Source organism: Coffea arabica, chromosome 2c, assembly GCF_036785885.1.
Source record: "Coffea arabica cultivar ET-39 chromosome 2c, Coffea Arabica ET-39 HiFi, whole genome shotgun sequence".
NCBI lineage: Eukaryota > Viridiplantae > Streptophyta > Magnoliopsida > Gentianales > Rubiaceae > Coffea > Coffea arabica.
Genome location: NC_092312.1, coordinates 64,593,545 through 64,616,009, shown reverse-complemented (window position 1 = coordinate 64,616,009; position 22,465 = coordinate 64,593,545). Strand labels below are relative to the sequence as shown.

At 34.6% G+C, this 22,465-nt stretch overlaps 1 long non-coding RNA gene across 1 annotated transcript; it reads right to left on the bottom strand.

Annotated features, from left to right (window-relative positions):
• Positions 1-12,395: 12,395 nt before the first annotated feature.
• LOC113727438 (uncharacterized) lies at positions 12,396-17,461 on the bottom strand. The gene is made up of 3 exons (XR_011839526.1): positions 17,125-17,461; positions 13,846-14,415; positions 12,396-12,610 (listed from the first exon to the last, which is right to left on the bottom strand). It is a non-coding gene; the product is annotated as an uncharacterized lncRNA (long non-coding RNA).
• Between the last annotated feature and the right edge of the window lie 5,004 nt (positions 17,462-22,465).

Here is a 22,465-nt window from a genome sequence, read left to right as displayed (position 1 = left end):
TTGCAAGCCTCCTAAGGAACTTGGAATATTCCCATTAAGGTGATTTCCCGACAAATCTAATAGTGTTACTACCTTCAAATTTCCAGTTTCATAAGGTAGTGAGCCACTCAATGAATTATATGACAGGTTCAACGTCAAGAGATCAGTGAGGTTCCACAAGCTACCAGGTATGCTTGAGTTTAATAAGTTCCCGGCAAAGTCAATTTCTTCCAAGGAACTTATATTATTTAGGCATGATGGCATTGAGCCACGAAAGATGTTTTGCCCCGGATAGATTTGGTACAATCTCTTTAACTTGCAAATGCAATCTGGAATTGAACCACTTAATTGATTATCATCCAAAAACAATGCTTGAAGATTTTGCAAGTATTTCATTGTCACCGGAACGGGCCCACTCAGGTGATTTCCATATAGATTCAAAATGATTAGGCTGCTCAAATTCCCAATTCCATCGGGAATGCTTCCCTTTATTCCGCAACCATATGCATAGAATCTCTCCATAGAAGTTGAGAGATTCCCAACTGACATCGGAAGAAAACCGTGCAGCGGATTTTCAGCAAAACCTAATAGTTTGAGACAATTGCAATTTGTTAAGTAACTGATAAAGCTCAATTCTCTCGATGAAGGTTCAGTTGTCAAATGATTATCAACGAGATCCAAATCTCTTAGAAGTCTTAGGTTTCCAAGAGAGTTTGGAACTGGACCGCTGAATCTATTTCCACCCAAGTCTAAATGAGTAAGCTTAGACGCGTGTGAGGTTGAGGCTGGTAGCACTCCATCAAACTCATTTGAAAAGACAGCAAGCACTTCAAGGTTGACCAATCCATAACCCATGGATGATGGAAGCCTCCCAGAAAGCGTATTGTTCGATAGGTCCAGTTCTCGCAGTGTCGAGATGTTGAAGATTTGGGCTGGTATGGATCCAGTTAGGCTATTGGAGCCCAAAGCAAGTTTTGCAAGATGCTTTAGGCGGCCAAGCTCGTGCGGAACACTGCCTAGAGAGTTACCACGTCTACAAATGTTAGTGCATGCTACGGATTAATTTACTTGCGCTAGAATGTTGTACGGTCTTTTTTACTACCACATATGTTTAATAAGAAAATTCTTTGTATTCTTCTTTAGTTACCGAAAGTGTTACCAACTATTTTTTCAGGTTTGATAAGTAATTACCTTTATGTTATTCTATAATTTGTGTACCTCCGGATTTCCTTCATACAAGCCTTCACATTACTAATCACTAAATTATTTAATTTTTAAAGAATATATAACTTCTTTTTTTTTTCTAATTTCAGCTAAAATGCAAAAAGAGTTGGGCTATTACCAGCAAAAGTAATAGTCTCCAATGACGAAATATTGAACACCCCCCATGGCAAAGGACAGGAAATCTGATAGTTAATTGTTGATGTTCACTATCTTCATTTTTGTTTAGATTCCGAATCTCTATTAGAATTGTCCCTCGTAGAGAATTGATGTTTCTAGCTTTGGTGACATGAGATTAATTAGCTTTGAAATATTTATTCTAAAATATAAAACAAAGTTACATTAGATTACGAACCTTGTAATGCATACCAAGGTCAAGGGACACTTAGTAATACACGCAACTTATTATGTAAATGCCTCTTTGCATTTAGTCAAATTTCCCTCAATGACAATTAAAACATGGGAGTTTTTTGCCAAAATAACACTCTTTCTAAAAAATATTCCCAATATGATTCACTTTCAAATTTTATTCCCAAATCGATGTTATTGTTGGCATCTAATTACCCTGATTGCCATGTAGTATAACAATAAAGGAAAGCTTTAATCTAGTCTATACTTTCCAACAAAAATTAAAAATTTAAATTTTTTTATTATAGAGGCACCAGAAGATTGCATAACTTTAATAATTTCCTTATAATTATTTAAAATAAATTCTTCCATTATTGACCTTGCTATTAGTGCTCTTTGTAATTTTTTTAAATGTATCAAACTTATTGCATATATTTTTCAAAAATAAATTTGCAAAATACAAAAGTTGCAATGAAAATTGTAAGCAATAACAAGAAAAAGTTACAAAAACTTCAAGGCTATCATATTTGTTTTATGTTATGCTTCCGACTGCTTGAAAAGAACTTTTACAAAAAGTAATCAAACTATTGCAATTGAGATAATGCTAAAGTTTCTTGAAAGTAACACAAGCCATTAATTGATGTTGAATAAATGTACAAAAATACTTCAAGTATACGAGATTATTTGATCATGTGATAGAGAGGCGCTACAAATGAACATGCTTATATATGTGGCGGAAATCAAACATATTGAGTATGAATCTATGTTGTTATGTAGTTTTCCTATTAACATTTTATCAAACACACGGTGTGAGAAATCATTTGTTAAAACAATTAGTATTCAAAATTTTTGAAGGCCATAGGAATGTTCCAAAAATTGCACAATAGAAAAGATAAGAGAATAATCTTCATTTACCTTGAGATTATCAAATTGAGAAGAATATTTTCATCCACAGATATAATATCAGGAATGACAATGAAGTTTTAGATGTTGTTAATATAAATATTGGCTTCTGGCAATTACATTTGACAAGGAAAAATAATGAAAGAACGAAAAATAACGAACCGAAAAAAAAGGTGGGAAGGTTCAAAGAGAGAATTAGGGAAAATATTAGTTGGGAAAGAGAGATGGAATGTGCTTCTATCTCTATCCTGCCACATATGCAACCTATGTGACAAAAAAAGAATTATAAAGGTAATAAATTTTAAAACTAGGTTACTTTGGATATTTGTTTCGAAAGAAGAGTTATTTTGGCAATAAACTCAAAACATGGAGCCGTATTGTCGTGTGTCCAGTTAGGCTAGCCTTTTAAATTATTAATCAATAGTTTTATATTTGAATTTGATTGTCAGGTAAATACGGCAAATAGTTATATGCGCATTTATCTGATACATGCTAAAATTCAAGAGGTAGGATGGTACCAATCAAATTGCTGCCCCCAAGACATAGTTCCACCAGCGCCGTCAAGTTCCCAAATCCTTCCGGTATCACTCCAATCAAATTGTTGTCCCCAAGACATAGTTCCCCTAGCGCCGTCAAGTTCCCATATCCTTCCGGTATCACTCCAACCAAATTGTTCCAGCCAAGATGTAGTCGCTTGAGCGCCGTCAAGTTCCCAAATCCTTCCGGTATCACTCCACTCAAATTGTTGCCACCCAACCTCAGTAGCTGAAGCTTCGAACACTCCGATAACGATGGTGGTATCACACCACTTAATTTGTTGAGGGAAAGGTCAAGCAATGTGAGCCCGAAGACGGGGACATATGCTGGATGGAAGACTGCCAGATAAGCTATTACTTCGAAGAGCAATAGCTTCCAGTGAGGAAATATTGAACAGCCCCAGTGGCAGAAAACCGGAAAGCTGATTAAAGTCGAGGACAATTTGCTTCAACTTTTTTAATTTCCCAATCTCCATTGGTATTGCTCCTTGTAGAGAATTAAACTGCAGATTTAATGTCTCCAGCTTTGACATGTTGGAGATAGAAGGTGGGATAAAGCCTGTAAAGCTATTGTTCTTTAGAAAAAATTGTCGGAGTTGTTGGAAGGAACCAACCCAAGAGGGAATATTTCCTCTAAGCATGTTAATGCCTAAACTGAGGACTCGTAACCTGGACAGACGAATCAATTCATGGGGAAGTTCTCCGTAAAAGTTGTTCCTGCTCATATCTAGGGACGTGAGAAAGGAGAGATTGCCCAGTTGCGGAGGAATGGTGCCACCGTGCCAGTAAGGCCCAAGTTGGAGATATTCAAGGCAGTGACTCTGCGGTGGCGAGAGCCGCAAGTGACTCCTCTCCAGTCACAAACTGAGAAAGTAGCCGACCAGTTGCTTGCCAAGATTTCGTGAGGATCCCCAGTGATTTTGGCTTTCAATGAGACAAGGGCTGATTGATCCGAGGTAATGTTGGGGGCGGCTAAGCAAGATAAGAGAGAACCTAGCAAGAAGAGTCCAAGGGGAAAATACAAGTGAGATAATTTCTTCATGACCATACTCTCAGTTTTGCTAGCATTTAAGAAAACAGACACGAGCTAACAATGTCTATTACATGTACTTATCTATATATATACCAGACACTTGGTACATCTAATGCACGTATGCCAGGACAAAGATGAGACACTAATAGCATGAATTCTGACCGGATGAAATTTGGTTATGGAATTATCTTCCAGATCAAAACATACTTCTGTATACCAAGTCAACGCCGGTTCTTTTTTATTTTTTACTTTAATCAAATTTTAAAAACCTAAATACCCTCTATTTTCTCCCAGATCATTTATAGGGGGATATTAGGTGTCAATCCCCCAGAAAAAATTGTCAATTATCAATAGTTTTCAATTTCTTTATTCTTTAGATAACCACAAATTAAAGCAAGTAAATCTAATCTACAATCATAAAATTAAATAAAGTGAAAATGACATTTCAAAGCTCCTACGGTTATGAAATTTCTTCCTACTCTTACAAGTAAAATTACTGGTTAATTAAATATTACTATCTTAACTAAACACGGTGTAATTTTCTAATCTATGTAAAACATATTCTTGTAGTGAATCATCTATACTTGTTATCAAACTATAACTACTCTCGTAGTTATAAAATTAAATATAAGTTCATTTTTTCGGTGAAATTATATAAAATAATACGACCAGAGCCAAAAAAAAAGTGCACATCTATTTTCGTGAGTACACTTAGTGTTAAATTTTAATTCTCATTGCAAATCTAATACTTTGAAATTATCATAGTTAATGGCCAGTAATCATGATTAGATAAATAAAATTGTTAAATAACTTGTTCAAAATTATAGTATCAAATAACCAAGTAAACATCACAAACAAGATACAGGAAGTTCATCCATAACTCTAGACATACACTTTAACAACACATGATGAATATAAAATCCAAATTTGTATAACAATTAAACAATAGAATCCAATACAAAAGACAAAAGAATCCAACCATGAATCTTTTATTAATTGGGCTAATGTCTCTTCAAACTAAACTCGATCTTCTTTAAAATTAGAAACATGCTTGGAAATTTGATTTTTTTTTTTTAAATGAAAGTTGAAAGATGATCGAACCTGTTGGGCCAAAGTTTTTTTTTTTTTTTTAAACTCAGATCAAAAAGTTATATGTTTAAGCAAATAAACTATCAAATGAAAGTATAAAAAATGACAGTGCCTGAACCCAACAAACAACAAATGAAGTATCAAAGAATTAAATTACCAAAATTGGAAGAAAGCGTCTAAAAAACTCGGAAGAAAGTATTAAAAAATACCCTTTTACATAATCTTTTAAAGATTAAAACCGTAGAAACATATAAAAAGATGTAGATTACACTTAAAAGAATATTTGGCTAACTTTTTCATTCACATTTTGATCTTTAAGAAAACATATATGAGTCACAACATTAAGTGCTCGTGTCCTTCCATACAGTCATTTTTCGAAAAGAACTAATAGGTTGCATTTTGTCATTTAATTTACGATTATTTTCCCCTTAATTTTAGCCAAGCATTGCATTAATTGGCATATTCTATTTATTTTTGGTGATTGGTGTTGTTTGTAGGGATCCAGAACGAAAAGAATTTAAGAACGTAGTTTTTAACTAGGTTTCTATACACTTCGACGTGGGTGCATCAGGCTCTAACTTTACATGTCCAGAAACTTGGGATCAGGCACGTGACTTTCAATCTTGAATTTTAGTCAGTTTCAAACCATGGAAGTCAGACTCTCTCACAACTAGCCTCCTATTTCTGTTAGGACACCAGTTTAGTTAGTTATCTTGACTTTTTGGAAACAATCTTTTTATAAGAGATATAGGAGATGAAATCCGAAAAAATAGCATCGTAACTTTTTATTTTCTCCTTTGTCATAAGAAATGAACGGACGTCTTTTCTTTTCTTGTTCATCGCACTTTTTGGAGAATGGCTGTAGCACTAAACTCAAATATTTCGCGCGCGCCTTTTTTCATGATGACGAACTAAACACTTTATTCTAGTAAAAAATAACAGAGGAATTGGTTCATCTAAAATTATGAGATTGACTTGATAATATTTAGTTCTTTTATTACTGGAATTCGTATGTTCTCTAATTTAATTTCTTATTGCTATTATATTGTTTGAAGATCAAGGGCGTCCGATATTTAATTCAATCTAATAACCTAAAATCAATTAGAATAGTTAAATCCATAATTATTTAATTGCTTTACAATAATCGTAACTGGCATGATTGGATTTGTGTCAGGAACATATAAGTTAATTTAAAATAACTCTTGTAACGTGTTATTTAGTTAGAATAGGGCTTCTCTACTTCTTAAAGCAATTGAAAAATTGAATTATAAGGTCGTACCTATGGTTATTTCTTAATTAGGGCAGTAGTTAACCATCGTACCTTAATCATCAATATAGGAAGAAGAAGTTGATTGTCATCGCTGGTTTGCCAGTTATAACTTTGTTTATCCGTTAATAAGTTAATTTATTATTGCATCAGTGATCAATTTTAGTGAATCATTTCCGAAATTATTCCTTGGTCAGTTAGGCCTTGTTATTTGAGTTATTTAATTATTCTCATTTTTATAAATATTTCCCTTACTCTGTGCTCTAGAAGAAACGAATTATTCTCAGTCCCCGTGGATTCGACCGTTCTAACCATTCTATGCAAAATTTATATTTTATTTGAATAGGTATTTATTATTATACAAACTCAATACCTGTCAAGAACAACCGTTCATTACACCAATTTTTGTGGCTATATTGAGCACTCGCTCACAACTCACTTTCGGTTGCACTCGCTCTCTCAACTTCTTCATCTGTTTTTTCTTCAAGACATTTTTATAAGCCTTCGACGTGTATTATGGGCTAACGGGCTAAGACAAACCGAGACGACCAAGAATTTGGGATGTACAACGACACCACAATGCCATTTTTCCACATAATCGGAACATTATCTTCCCATTCGACGCAGAACACAATTTTGTATTTTATACTCATCTTCCCAATCAAGCCGAAAGACATACAAACAAATTTTGCTGATCTTAGACGTAAATCTATGAAATTGTATTGCTTAAATTCATCATTCAATCGTTTTCCTCAGTTGCAGTCTTTATTGCTGACAATGCCATAGTCGTCAAGGTGGTGAGGTGACTACAAATACAAAAGGGTACTTTGCCGGTGTTAACATTTGCATTTAGTGATACAAATTTATCTCTTTTTTTTTTGGTTCCCACTCTTTCAAATATAGTCCAATGAGAAGCAAATTGAAGGTGTGAGAAAAAAATCTTTGCTTCCTATCTTTTAACTTCATATGATGACATGTAGAAGTATGTTGAAGGGAAAAAATCTTTGCTTCCTATCTTTAACTTCATTTGATGACATGTAGAAGTATGTTGAAGGGAAAAAATCTTTGAGTTTACACAAAATTAACAAAAGAAAACAAGAAAGAAGAAAATTCTTGTCATCACAAGATGACCTCAAATAAAGCAAGAGATGCAGACACTTATGTAAACTACAAATGAGTTGCTCTATGCTCTCATATTTTGGAAAATAAGTCGATCTCGGATCTTAAATAGGAAGTATGGATTAAATGATCTTCATAGATATCTTATAGATTTTCACGAGAAGAATTTCAGACCAGTTGTAATTTCAATTATTTGAGATAATTTGTACAAAAGGAAGACCAATTATTAATAGAGCTTCTATATTAAAATGCAATAATACTTTATCCAAGAGAATTCACAATTAAATCAATTAAGGAGCATTGTCCGAAATGAGGAACGAAAGTTATAAAATGTGGACCAACTATAGCCAAACACAAAATCTAAGAACATTGGACGAGTAAATTTTTAAAAGCTTTTCTTAAAGCAAAAGCTTGGGGTGGAGGTGAGGTGGACGGCAATGGTCATGGGGCATTTTCCCAAAATTATAAGGCAGCGAGATAAGGACTTCAAAAGTATTTCTCAAAATTAATGGGGTATCAAAGTTCAAAACTACAACCCCACCCACTCTCTCTCTTGCAATTTCTCATTTGCACTAATTCCACTCTGTATCCTTAATGTTTTTATCAATTCACTTTTTACCTTTCTATTTAAGAATGGCAACGGGGTGGGGACGGGGGATCTACAAATTCCTCCCGCCCCCACCCCTTCCCTCGTCCTCCGCTCCCCCCGCCCCGTCCTCGCCTCACCCAGCACCCACAGGACTAATAAAAATTTGTTATATAATTTTATTATAGTTAAATTTTAACAAATAATCAAATATTAAAATATCAACACATCACCAAATTATTATTCATTGTAATTTCACAATTGAAACTTATAAAAACAATCAAACAAAAGTTATTTCAATACAATCCAATATGATGAATAAATACAACTAAAGTAGTCAAGTTTTCACTTTTGGCACAAATACAATCACTAATTCATTATTATACTTGTGTTTTTTTTAAAAAAAATATGTCATTGTATTAAGTGTAATTAAGGATTTAGTATAAATGTATTAATAAATTTAATATAACCAATTAATAATTTGTATTAGTACACATATATAATTATTAGTACAATTGATAATATCAATTATATTACATATACTAATATACATTATATAATACATATAACTAATAATATCATTATCATAAGTTTGTAACTAATTAATATTATATATATAATTATATACATATATATTTTTTATATATTTATTTTTTTAAAGCGGGTGGCAGGGCGGGGTTACACTCCCCTACCCCCCGCCCAATTTCTAAGCGGGGGGAAAAAAATTCCCCCCGCCCTGGCCTCAATCCCTACCCCATTAGCCCCCCGTGAGCACCCGCCCCCATTGTCATCCTTATTTCTATTCTTTCGGTGCAACTTCACATGTAATAGTATTATTACACTCTTACTTTGCAAATTATATTTGCACACGTGTGTCTTCATGACCAAACTCAATTGGTTGGCAACATTAATCAAGTTGTCGTGAGATTATTGGTTTGATTTTCAAATTCTCATTTTTTATCTTATCTCCTTGTGAGGTTCAAAGTCTTTCTTGAATCAAAATAATAACAATAAAAATAAAATTAAATAACATAAGATTGTATGCTAACTAATTCACAATATAAAGTTACTGACCCATCCCAATCTTTCACACTATTTAAGAGAGGTACGGAAACTTAGGATTGCGCACATTCCAAATGCTCTCCTTTATCATTAAAAAAATGAGTTGAGTCCTGCCTAAGAAAAAAAATAAAGCTACTATGCTTTGTCAATGAAGAAAAATATTGTACATCCACATATTAATTTCACCTATTTCTATCAAGAGTGCCAAGAAATAAGGTAATTTGGGACGTTTTCGTAACTCAAGGATGCAAACTGGGAATGGATGTTCATTACTTAAAATAAAGTAGTTCTTGATTAGATTATTCATCGAAAGGAGACAAGAATATGAAGGATGCAAAGTCTGAGAGAGTGATAGCATTCGCCGATCGTGCCACAAAGGGGCCAAATATGACTGGGAAAGAAGGGGACGATGGTCGAAAGGATTCCCTTGCCTGTGTTCTTGCTTAAGAAAACATGAGTGATGGGGATTGCACTTCTAGAGCAAAGATATTTGTATTAATTTTTACCCCAAAAAAATAAAGAAGATATTGTACAATGTCCATTTTTCTTTATCACATTCATATCGATAATATTAGGGTCTGAAAGCCTACGCAACGCAAGAGTGTTGGATGTCTTTATTTAAAATTTTTTACATAATTCTTTAGAAAAATACAATAAGATTGAGAAAGTAGAAAGTATTGCAGATATAATTTATTAAAAAATCCTGTATATAAAGTAAGTATCATATCAATTGAAGTAGAATTACCTATCAACAAATTCTTTCACACCTTACACAAAAATAAAGTTAATTTTAAAAGCAAATAGTATTTCTTCTGCATATGTTAATCAAGAACATAGAACGAAATGTCAAAAAGGCTAACTGAATAACATAATAAGAAAACATCCAAAATTGAAGTTATAATATATTACTTTTTATTATTCAACATCAACATAACAAATGAGAGCAAAAACTTTTTTTAATGTCAAATAGATAATTCACATCCTTATACTATAGCTCATTACAAAATTAAAAAAGTTTAACACTTAACTTTATTCTTAGCTAGTTTTATCTCATCCACATCAATTTTGACAAACTTCACACTCGAAAAGCAAGAGTCAACATTGTAATTATATTATGCAAAGCTCAAAAGCATCACACAAATAACTTAGAAGTATCAAACAATCCATCGTAACTATGATAGATGAAGCCCTTAAGTTTTTGTACACATAGAATCCGAAATCCAAGTAAGTTGATGTCTAATATATTTTTGGTCTCATCAAGCAATCCGTCAAGCATGATGTACATTGGAGCATAGAATTTATAATTATTCTAATCAATAGGAAAACAAAACATAACATGAACCAAAAGCAGGATTTTTAGAAGGAAATAAATTTATAAGTTCATATTGATGGAAATCCATTGAGAACTAATAAATTGAAATTAAGAGTTGACTCGTACAACTTATTGAGGATAATTTTTGCACTTTTGCCTCTCCTAAAGCAATCAGCAATGTGGGCACCAAATTTATTGCATTGGACAAACAAACATGAGTAAAACTTCTTTGGGAGTTCAAGGTGTTTATTTCAAAAAGCATTCTTGAAAGGAAAAAGTGATCCATTGTTACAATTTACCCCTAAAGAGAATGCCCTTTACGCTCTCTTGAAAGATTCACACTATAGGACAATGTGAAATTTTGTTTCTTTTTTGATAGCACATCTCAATCGTAATGGTGAAATACAATAGAAAAACACCCTCACATGAAAAGAGGTTGTTTGGTTGAACAAACCCACCATGAAAGCCAAAATGAGAAGAAATTGCACACATGAATTGGAGTTGGAAGCCATAAGTAGAAAGTAGTTAATGATATTTCCCAATATTTGCTTGCAGATGTGGTATTTTCACTACTAACCTTACAATGATGATCAAGCATTCACTATATGTTTCAAAAATTCCATATGAATAATGAAATTATGCTAGTGGAAAACAATCATACATGAAAGCAAGCAAACGAAAATTTAGTGGAACAGAAAATACCTCTTTGGAAGGTTGTCCTAAACTGAAAGGAGTAGTTAAATCAACAAAATTCTAATTTATAAACTTCAAACTTTGATACAATTAAATCATAAATAAAGAAGAAGAATTGGAACAAGTTGGCCGTGATTGTGATAATGATCATCCAACATAAGTTTCATAATAATTTGCATTAATTTTACCTTTACATCTTTCTTCCCAATTAGCTTTTTCACCCTTGGAAGAAACACAAAGAAATATATGACTTTAAAACAAAATTGAAAAAGGCAGGAAACTGATCTTAGTTTTATAGAGTGATAGGAATAAAAAAAAATGTTTTATAGAGTGGTATGCATAATTGGCGCAATTTAAGGTTAGGAAGAAGAAAGATCCTACATTCATAAATGTTAAGGAAAAATGGAAGAGCAAAAAGCAAATGGATGCATGTGTGAATAATTAGAAACAGCTGTTACTTAGAGAATAATTAATTCAATTTTGTTCAATATAAGAATTTTGATTAGTTGAAGTTTATTAATTAGGTCCGAGGTAGTGAGGGTTATATTATAAGGAATTAATTGCACAACAAAAACCACACTTCAATTAAATGTGTTTATAGCACCATTTCAATAATTATACCAACACATAAACTTATATGTGTTGTACTCGATGCAAAAGACACTACAAGAAAATTGCGTTTCTGTGACAGGCGAAAGTCGTCACTAAAAATTCAGAAGTCGTCACAAAAAAAATCAGTGACGACTTTTACTGCTGTCACAGAGCTGTCACTAGTTCTATGTCACAAAAGAGGGTCCATGTGACAACTGTTAAAAGTCGTCACAAACGATTTCGCTTTTGTGATGACTCTTGTCGTCACTCATTATTGTACATTATGTGACGACTTTTATTGTCACTAAGCTGGCTAAATTCTTGTCATAATCAACCCTTGGAGTTGTCACATTATGCTTCCGTTCAGTGACGACTTTTGTTGTCATTGTTTTCCATCCATAAAAAGTGACCACTTTCTGGTGTCACTAGTGAAACTTGTTAGCAGTGACAACTTTTTTATTGTCATTTATTTTTTTTGTAAAAAGCAATAATCTAATGTTAATTACGCAACATAGCTGCCAACAATCACAAAACGTTCATTGAGTAGCAATGAGAAAAAAAAAAGCCAACATACGAAAAGAAAGCCAACATTCATTTCCAATAGAAGATCAACCCAAATACATATATATATATATATATATAAATGTTGCCTCAAATGAGTCATAAAGCATGCACCATCCAAAATAAGCCATTCAGTTATAATACTAGTGATTTCCCATCCACAATAGAGAGTAGTCAAGTTCTATACAAAAATATGAGCACGATTCCCATCTAGAACAAAACATGAGCACGATAGGCCTTGTAGTCTTCAAATCAAAAACCATCTTCACAGCAATGACTGGCTTCTTCTTCTTGGGAATCGTGTTAGAACCTACACGTTACCAAAATTGAAGCAATGAGCACAGGTGTTAAAACTGGAACTACACTTCTAGATAGGCACCATATTATAAAAACTAATGTCACTCTAATTTGAAATTATAGCAATCTAAGTAAATTGCTTAACACAAAAATAAAGTGAAATTATAGCAAATAAGACAATGAATGTATATTCTGTGAAATATAGAATAACAATACAAACACAATAAATATCTGCATGTTCACAAATATATATGCAATAACAATAACAATAACAACAATAAAATCCTAAAATCATTGAGAGCCTAGATGATCGTGAACCACACAGTATATCAAGAAAAAAAAACACACACACACACACACAATCACAGGTGCCTCTTTTTCCTTAGCACAAAAAAAAAATTCTGATACAGAAAAATTTAGATGAGTTCGACAAAGAAAAAAGTGGAATACATCCCAAAGTGAAAAACCATCTCAAAAGGGGAACTCACGAAACCTAACTGTTGCCTCAATGAGACTTGCCAAATTAATTTAAAAGGAAAAATATTTCAACTAGCCGCAAAGTTATGTTTCAAGAAGCCACAAAGGCATACTCCCGCCTGAGAGCCACAAAGTTATGTTTCAAGTAGAAGGCAACTGCTCTTACCTTCAAGACATATTGAAGTACAGAAAAAGCAAAGTGTACATATGCCACATATAATAACTTTGACTGTCTTTAGCAATTAAGAGATGAAATAGCTATGCTAAAAATATTTGTAGATAAATTACACTTCCACTTGGAGCAGTAGATGCAATATAACGCATTTTGAGAGATGACAGGACAAAGGAACCTAAACCAATCCCATCTATTACATCTCAATGTGCTTTGACTGCCAGTGTCATGATCAGCAGCTCAGGGTAAATTAGTATACAAAAATGTTTCCATGGTAGTAAGGTACAGGAGTAACAGGACAACCTCTGTCCAGGTGCATCCATTAGTTTTGCAGCTGGATAGGCATAATCAATGAGATCAACAGAACACAAAGCTCAGAAGGTGCATTTACAAAGACATGCATGTTATTTCAATCTATTACTGAACTTTGCAACCATATATCCTTTTGATCTGTGTCTAAGGGGCTAAAATTACAAAAAGTAGAGAGATTGAAACGAAGTGAAATTCAAGGCATAGACTAAGAATGAAACATTAATTCCAGAGAACTGGTTTGTCAAGATTGTAAAAATGTTCTTACGGTATAGTCCCTTCAAATATACCTTGGTCTCCAACCTTGAGTAAGCCCAATTTGGTCAAAAATCAGTGATGCTAAATAGTTGATCTTGGGAGAGTGAGAAATTTAATGTGTTTGCATCCAGTTGCAGCTGGGTAGGAGTACAGGAATCACCAACCACATCCTCAGTCTGTATCACACTCCATGAGTATCCATTGGTTGATTGCAAGGGCAATTCCTCAACTTCACCTAATTCTTTAGCCATCCATCGGGAGAAGCTGTCCACTTTCTTCAAGCTTTCTTCTGCTTGGATTCCACTCAGATGTGGCTGCTTCAGAACCAAAGAGCAGTTTCCAGACCCTGCAGAAGGCATACCATTCTCAGCCTTGTAACTCATCATATATCCGGCTTCTACATTTTGTCGCAGTTTTTGCACGTCCCTTTCCACAGCTTCGTCTTCTTGCCCATCAGGCCTCATGTAAAATGGATCTGCAGCAGATTGAAGAAGTGCAGAAAGAGATTTCTGCTCCCATAAACTTCCTTTGCCATAATAAGCTCAATCCGGAATCAGATTCTGACCAAGTGGCACTCCTTGCATGGGCGATAAACAATCTCCCTACAAGCAAAATGCCAAAAGCCTAAGCTTGTAAATATGAATGATTAGATGAGAAATAATAGTCAAAGATGCAAATTGTTCAAGACACAACATAACAAACTCGTAAAAGTTTCAAAAGAAGGGAACACAAGCTATCAGAAAAAATGACTTGGCACATAATGAGGAAAAAGGGAAAATACAACTTTGATGCCGTTAATTAGGTCAAATGCATTCGTATTAGGCATTTTCAGAAGGCTTTAAGAATCTTTTAAGTTTGTTTTAACACTAATATACAGTCCAAGCAGTTATAGAAACTAGGGGTAACATGGATATCAAATTTAATGGAAGCATATTAACTGTCAAATTTTGTAGAATTTTGGCTAGCTCAAAAGAGTACAAGTGTCAACTAATTTTTACAGAGACTTAATTTTAGCTACATGAGCTGACAATATCTGGAAGGATTGAAATGCATAAACAAGCACTTAAATTTAAAACTGAAAAATCTGTAACCCAATGAGATTCTAGTGAAAGCATCCAGCATCATACCAAGGGAATAACTGTTTCATGCTAAACAATTATCCTCCCATGTGCCACTCTACAACTAGCAGCAAATTAGGACGATCCTGAACAAAAAAGTTCTGAGACACTAACCAACAAAACCAAGAGCAGCACAAATAATGCAGCAAATATGTGATCAGTCCTACCATTCAAAGAGAAAGTTTAATCATGTCACATCAAATAAAAGTGAACCTCTGTGAATGTTCAAAGGAAACTAAATGTTAAAATTGCTGACCAAATATAGGTTTGAAAACTTTAAAATTGCTGACAAAGGTTTTGCATATTAACACCCGTGATCAGCTCTAATACCACTCTTTGTTCACGTTAAACAGCAAGTGAACTTTGGGATTTGTAAACTAATTATTAAGTTTTTAAGGCAAATTATTATTAGCTTGAAAGAAAACAAGTTTCAAGTCTTGAAAAGTTTGCTACCTGCCAATTTGATTGGTGTGCTGGGGGATTCCAGGACTTCTGTCCACCACCAACCATACCTGTAGGCCTGTCAACGAGTCGGGTCCGGGCCGGAATTAATAATTCCGGACCCGGACCCGTTATACTGGATTAATCCCGGATTCGGCCCGAATACCCGACGGGTCCTTATTATTTCTATCGGACCCGCACCCGACGGGTCCCAAATCCGGGTCGGGCCTACCCGACCCGTCGAAAACCCATTCATGCTACAACTTTGTAGCCTGATTTTTATCACATTTTGCGGACTGTGCAAGCCTTTGCGAAATCAGGGGAGTTAGTTAATTTGCCGAAGAAGCAGATTCAAGCTTTTCTTGCCGAAAATTACAAATAAAATATGTTTTACGCTAAATTACAAACTTATTCGAAACCAATCACAAACATAAATTACAAATTACAAATCTAAATCACAAACCACACACAATAGGATCCACGTACTTTGTGATACAGATGATCTTACAATTGTTCTTTATTAAAGTCGATGATTTACACAATTGTTCTCCCTCGTTAGTTTACAAAATATCTTCATGCACTCTGCACATTACTGGTCAAGTAGCCTTTTTTTTTTAAGACTTGATTAGATAATATCCTCCTGGTGCTCCAGTTTTGTTGGTCATGTTCTTGGCCTTTCGTTGATTTCTCGGAATTTGTAATATGGAATTATGGATTCAATTGTTAAATTTTTATATACATACGGTCAGTGACTGTAAGAAAGAAAAATAAACAAAAGGATTCTTAAGGAGTCCACAGATTGGCTACTAGATGAAAGTGAGAATATAGGAAGCACATACCTGGTGCGGACTACGGAGAGGAAAATGTTTGTGGGTCGCGGTCTTCTTCAATTGTTCACCGGAAAAGAGGAGAGAGTGAGACTGCAACTCTGCAAGAGCTGGGCTTCCTTGGAGATGGCCAGATCCGGCGGTTTCTTTGGAGCTGGAGATGGAGAGAGTCAGACAGCGTCGCTGGTTTCACTTCACTGGCGTCTGGACTCTGGCGGAGGCGGCGGACACAGGACTACGGGAGGCAAGGCAAAAGAGAAAAGAGTGTGAGGGATTGAGGGGAAGAAACCAGAAGGGATGTGCGGTGCGGTGGTGGGGAGTGCCGGAGTGGGTATTAGGGTTAGAAAAATTTGGAAATACATATGAATAATTATGATAGATATCTATATATTTTTAATTATTAATTAATTAAAACGGGTCCGGGTCGGATACGGGTCGGAATTGTATATTCCGTATCCGACCCGTAATTTTATTAGACAAAATGGGTCCGGGTCCGGGTCCGGGTCGCGGGTCTATATCTCTATCCGTACCCGGCAAATATAGGCGGGTCCGGTCCGGGTCCGGGTCCAGACCCGGACCGTTGACAGCCCTACATACCTGCCAATGTTTAGCCCAACATATTGATTCCCTTCAGTAAAGGAATTTCTAAGGATCAATTCTGCTGTTAGACCACTTGAGCATTTCAACAAACAGTAAACGAACATGAAAAATTCCAGCAATTCTTTGCTCAAATGAAGCCACGGTTGGCCCCAAAATCATTAGAAGTACAAGGGATTTCAAATTCAATCATGATATAACATGCGCATGCTAAAATTTGAACAATCAACGGGGCAATTGCAATAAACGAAGCCATGGCAGACATGCTTAGAGGACTTGGGAAGGAACTGAAATTCAAAGAAAAAGGGGCGACTTATAGTGCTCTTACTTGAGCGGTGGCGACGGCGATTATGACGAAGCCGAAGACGGTGAGTTGGAATTGGAAGATGACTAGGTCTGACTTCGTCCGAGAGCCTTCATCTAGTGTTACAGAGAACGGCAGCAGCCCAGGAGGTTGTGCGCGGTGTTGGCGATGGCAGACAGCAGCAGAGCGGACGCGGACTGGTGGTGACCTGGTTCTTCCTCCTCTGTCCGTTGCCGCGTCTTTCTCTCCTGATCTTCCCGTCAGCCGCCACTCTTCCTTCACTCTATTTTTTTTCTTTTCACGCTCAAGGCCTCCCTTCCAAGAACCCTAGCCGCTTCTCTGCTTTCTGTTTCTCTTTTTCTCCTCTAAAACCTAGCCTAAATTTGTCTAAGTGTTGGAAGAGAGAAGCGGCGAGACTTTTGTTTGTGTGTGAACAACCAAAACGACGTCGTTTTGTAGAGATTTCAGCCACCCGCCTCGCGCCTCTTTCAGATTTCAGACTGGCGCTCTTTTTTTTGGCATCTAAGCACGTCTTTGAGATTCCAGGATTCACGCCTTTTGCTTCATACATCTTTTTTCTTTTTTTTTTAGCCAATTTTTTTTTCAGATTTTTTTTTCATACTTAATCTCTTTTTTTTTTTTCCTTAATCTCATCTATAAATATCAAATAAATTATTTGATATTGATTTCTTTTTTGTGCATGTATATATATGTGTGCTTGTTTGTGTCTATATACATCTTTTTGGGTTTGGACAACTCAATATACAAATTATTTAAGAAATTACCTTACAATAAAACTTACACAATAAAACATGTTTCAAAAATTTAACATGCATAGAATCGCTTATATACAGTATAGCACTTCTTACTCATGCTTATACTACTCTTTGTCTATTACTTAGTTTTTATAATAAATTAAAAGAAACATGTAATCAAATATTCTGTTAATTGTGTGGCAACTCTCAATCTTATTGCACAACAGATATTTTACTGAATAATTTTAATTTCGCATATACCCATTCCATATGAAAATAATTATTACTTATGATGTATTACACGTTATACTAATCTTTCACAGTGCTAACATTAGACTACAAATTATATTCAATTACACTTTTTCAAATTATTTCAGTTATTGATTTTTGGGGGTTGTTATAAGGAATAATAAATTTTTATGCTCAGACATGTCTATTATGTCAACTTAGCAAACATTACAAATATCTAAAAATAGTTTGTTATTATATCATTTGCATTTTGCTAATATGTAATGAATAGGGGCTAAATTATAAAATTAGGGTGTCATATCTTCGGTGCTTTTGCTCATATAAAAGAATTGGGGGCTAAATAATAAAATTAGGGTGCCATAGTAGAATTAGTGAAATTTGATGAAAATACTATAGAATTGCTTATATACAGTATAGCACTTCTTACTCTTGCTTATCCTACCCTTTGTCTATTACTTAGTTTTTATAATAAATTAAAAGAAACATGTAATCAAATATTCTGTTAAATGTGTTACAACTCTCAATCTTATTGCACGACAGATATTTTACTGAATAATTTTAATTTCGTATATACCCATTCCATATGAAAATAATTATTACTTATGATGTATTACACGTTATACTAATCTTTCACAGTGCTAACATTAGACTACAAATTATATTCAATTACACTTTTTCAAATTATTTCAGTTATTGAATTTTGGGGGTTGTTATAAGGAATAATAAAAAATTTGTGAAAAAAATTTTATGCTCAGACATGTCTATTATGTCAACTTAGCAAAAATTACAAATATCTAAAAATAGTTTGTTATTATATCATTTGCATTTTGCTAATACGTAATGAATAGGGGCTAAATTATAAAATTAGGGTGTCATATCTTCGGTGCTTTTGCTAATATAAAAGAATTGGAGGCTAAAAAATAAAATTAGGGTGTCATAGTAAAATTAGTGAAAGTTGATGAAAATACTGTAGTATACAGTGATGCAAAAAATTGTCACAAAATTGGAATCGGGTAGACCTTCAATGACAACAAGTTATGTTGTCACTGTAGAGAGAGCATTTGTGACGACTTTACTTGAGTTGTCATAAAATCATTTCCTGCGGCATCAAATGAGATGCGCGCCAACTATTTCGTGACGAGTTGAGAATGACAACTTCCAATGTTGTCACTGATTATGTTTGTGCTGTACTCATCAGTGATGACACCTAATGTCGTCACTGAATTAGGTTATCTGTGACAAGATTTTTGTTGTCACATAAATTTTTGTCACTGAAAAATATATTTCTTGTAGTGAGATTCAAAAATAATTTCACATTGTAGAAATAACCAAATATCTTTATAAATAAAAGTTTTAAATGTACAAACATGAGGACATTTCCATAAACAAACCCAAAAACATGCTGTCATCAGTTGTACTAAAAATTTTTAAAAAAAACTACACATTATTCCACATTTTCCAAATGCCCTTATTTATGCGACTGAAATTCAAAACCACAACTCATTCTTATATAGTATAAGAAAATATATACTGGCTTATTGAAAAGTCCAAGTCCAAGCCCAAGTCCAAGTCCCAGTCTGCACAACAATTACACTTCAAGTATTCAATAATTGGAGTCCCAAGTCTTCTCCGAAAGTGAATTGTGGACTTTATCTCAGCCACAATGTAGCAGATAACGCAAATTAGCTTGATTTCTGGGACAATGTCTCGATATGGAACACAGGAATAGTTAACTAACCAAGGAAGATGGTTAACTGACAAATAGTTGAATAAGAGCATTGAAGAAATCAGCAAACGGTTACACAATGGACACCACTGATCAGCAATGACGCCCCACCTTATCAACCTGTCTTTAGTATCCAATCGATATTTCTACACATAGCTCATGATAAAGGCAGGTCATAACAATTCCATTGCTGGCTTAATGAAGAAAGACAGTCTCATCCCTTTCTTCTTCCCATTGGCAGTTTAATACTACCAAACTGCCTCACTATAGCAACCACGAACCTCTTAGTAATCAGGCTGATGTCCCTTCAAACTAAACTCGATCTTCTTTAAACTTAGAAACATGCTTAGAAAATAGATCAAAAACACAGAAAGCTGGTTGAACCTGTTGGTCCAAAATAAAAATTTTTTTTTTAACTGAGACCAAAAACTTATTTGTTTGAGCAAATAGACTATCAAATGAAAGTATCAAAAATGACAGTGCCTGGACCCAACAAGCAACAAATGAAGTATCAAAGAATTAAATTACCAAAATTGGAAGAAAGTGCCTAAAAAAATTGGAAGAAACTATCGAAAAAAAAACCCCGTTACATAATCTTTCAAAGATTGAAACCGTAGAAACATATAAGGAGAAAATTCTTAAATTGTGATGAAAAAAAAAAATTATTCTACAAAGGGGGTAATTTGTGAAGTTGGTTCCACAAATATGATCTTCGCGTTTGTGAAATGCGAGTTTAGATATCTCTCATTTCACAAATGCGGGGTAAGTGTTTCCAAAATAAAAAATAAAAACAAGCACGCATTTGGAGAATGCGAGCTGAGATACCTCGCATTTCTTGAATGCAAGGTATTCAATCTGAACACAAACAGAGTTCCCAATTTCGGCATTCAAGTCTGTCTCACTCTCCCTTCACTCTCTCCGTCCAGCTCACTCCTCACTCTCTCTTCTCTTGGTCGCCGCTTTCTCAATCTGAACACAAAAGTTCATGCCTTTTATGCTGTTTGTGAGCTGCAAAGCACAGCCACGAATTTGAAAGCCATTTGCGAAGGGAAAAGAAAATGTGCAGCGCAATGGGTCACAAAATTGGTTGGGGATGACTGCTGAGGCAGAAATGGCAGCTGGCTGGCGTGCAAATGGCGTATGGTGGAAGCTCAGAAATCTGGTGGAAGGTCAACAATGGCGGACAACAACCGACGAGAAAGAGAGAGAGTGAGGGATTTCGGGCAATTTCCTCTTGGAAGCTTGGACTGGTGTCTAGCTAAGCAAAGACAAGAGAGAGTGAGCTGGATGTGCAAAGTTTCGTTCCAATTTCTGCTGCTCTGCTCACAGATTTGAATGCCGAATGTTTGATGTAAAGAACAGAGCTCTGTTTTTGGGTTTAGGTGAAAGAGACAAAGTAATGTCAGGTAGAGCTGGCAATTTGTCCCAAGTCCCAATGGGCTACCCATGCCCAAAGGAATTTTGGGCGGGATGGGTATTATAATTTGGTATTGGGTTTAAGTTGGGACACATCCCAACTATACCCATTAATGAATGGGAAAGGATGGGAAATACTTGGGTACCCATTGGGCTCAAATGACAAGGGCTCCGTTTGGATTAACTGTTTTTGGGGGGTGTTTTTGAAATATTTTATTGTAGCAGTGTATATGAAAAATTTTTACTATAAAATTTTTTTGAAATATTTGATATACTAATATGGATGGGATGTTTCTTGAGTTATTGTATATTACTGTAACATTGTATTTGAAAAACTTATTTTTTTGAAAAAATAGTCAATCCAAACGGAGTCTTAGATTCAAAAATTATCTTTAACAATTTTTATAGTCATATCAGCGAATATAATCTAGTAGTCTTCCTAGTCATTATCCATAAGAATTTCCAACATTTCAGTTAGTTTAGACCTGTCATCCTTGGACAATGATGAGGATAAATATTCAACATCCTAAGGATCTTGGCCATCTTGATATATGTTGGAATATGGCTGTATATCTATCTTTTCTTTTATTTGTTAATCCAATTTTTTATGGGAATCTTGAGTATAAAGCACTTGCATGTTTATTTAATAAAACTAAAAGAAATTTAATAAATCAAAAATATTAAAATTATATAAAAATAAAAAATGAATTAAAGGAAAAAAAATATGTAGAAAATGGATTTGGGTATTGGGCGGGATCAATCTAAACTCATCCCAAACTGATCCCGCCCAAGTTAGTCCCAAAACACATATGGGTAATGTTAGGCCCAAACCCATATGACTCGGTTCCATCTCAAACCCAAGCAAATCCCGCCCATCCCGCCCATTTTGCCACCTCTAATGTCAGGTACTACCTCGCATTTTTTAAATGCGAGGTCTTCAACCTCTTTTTCTTTTCTTTTTTTTGTATGTCGGTCGTTGGAAAATTCAGAAGAGTTCGCATTTGATAAATGCGAGCTCAAGGAACTCGCATTTGACAAATGCGAACAACCCTTTTACAGAATCCCATACACAAAATGCCCCTTTGTAGAATTTTTTTAAAAATCATCATAATATTAGAAATTTCTCTAAAAAGATGCATATTACACTTAAAACAAATAGTTGGATTACCTTTTCTTTCACATTTTGATCTTTAAGAAAACATCTAGGAGTCTCAACATT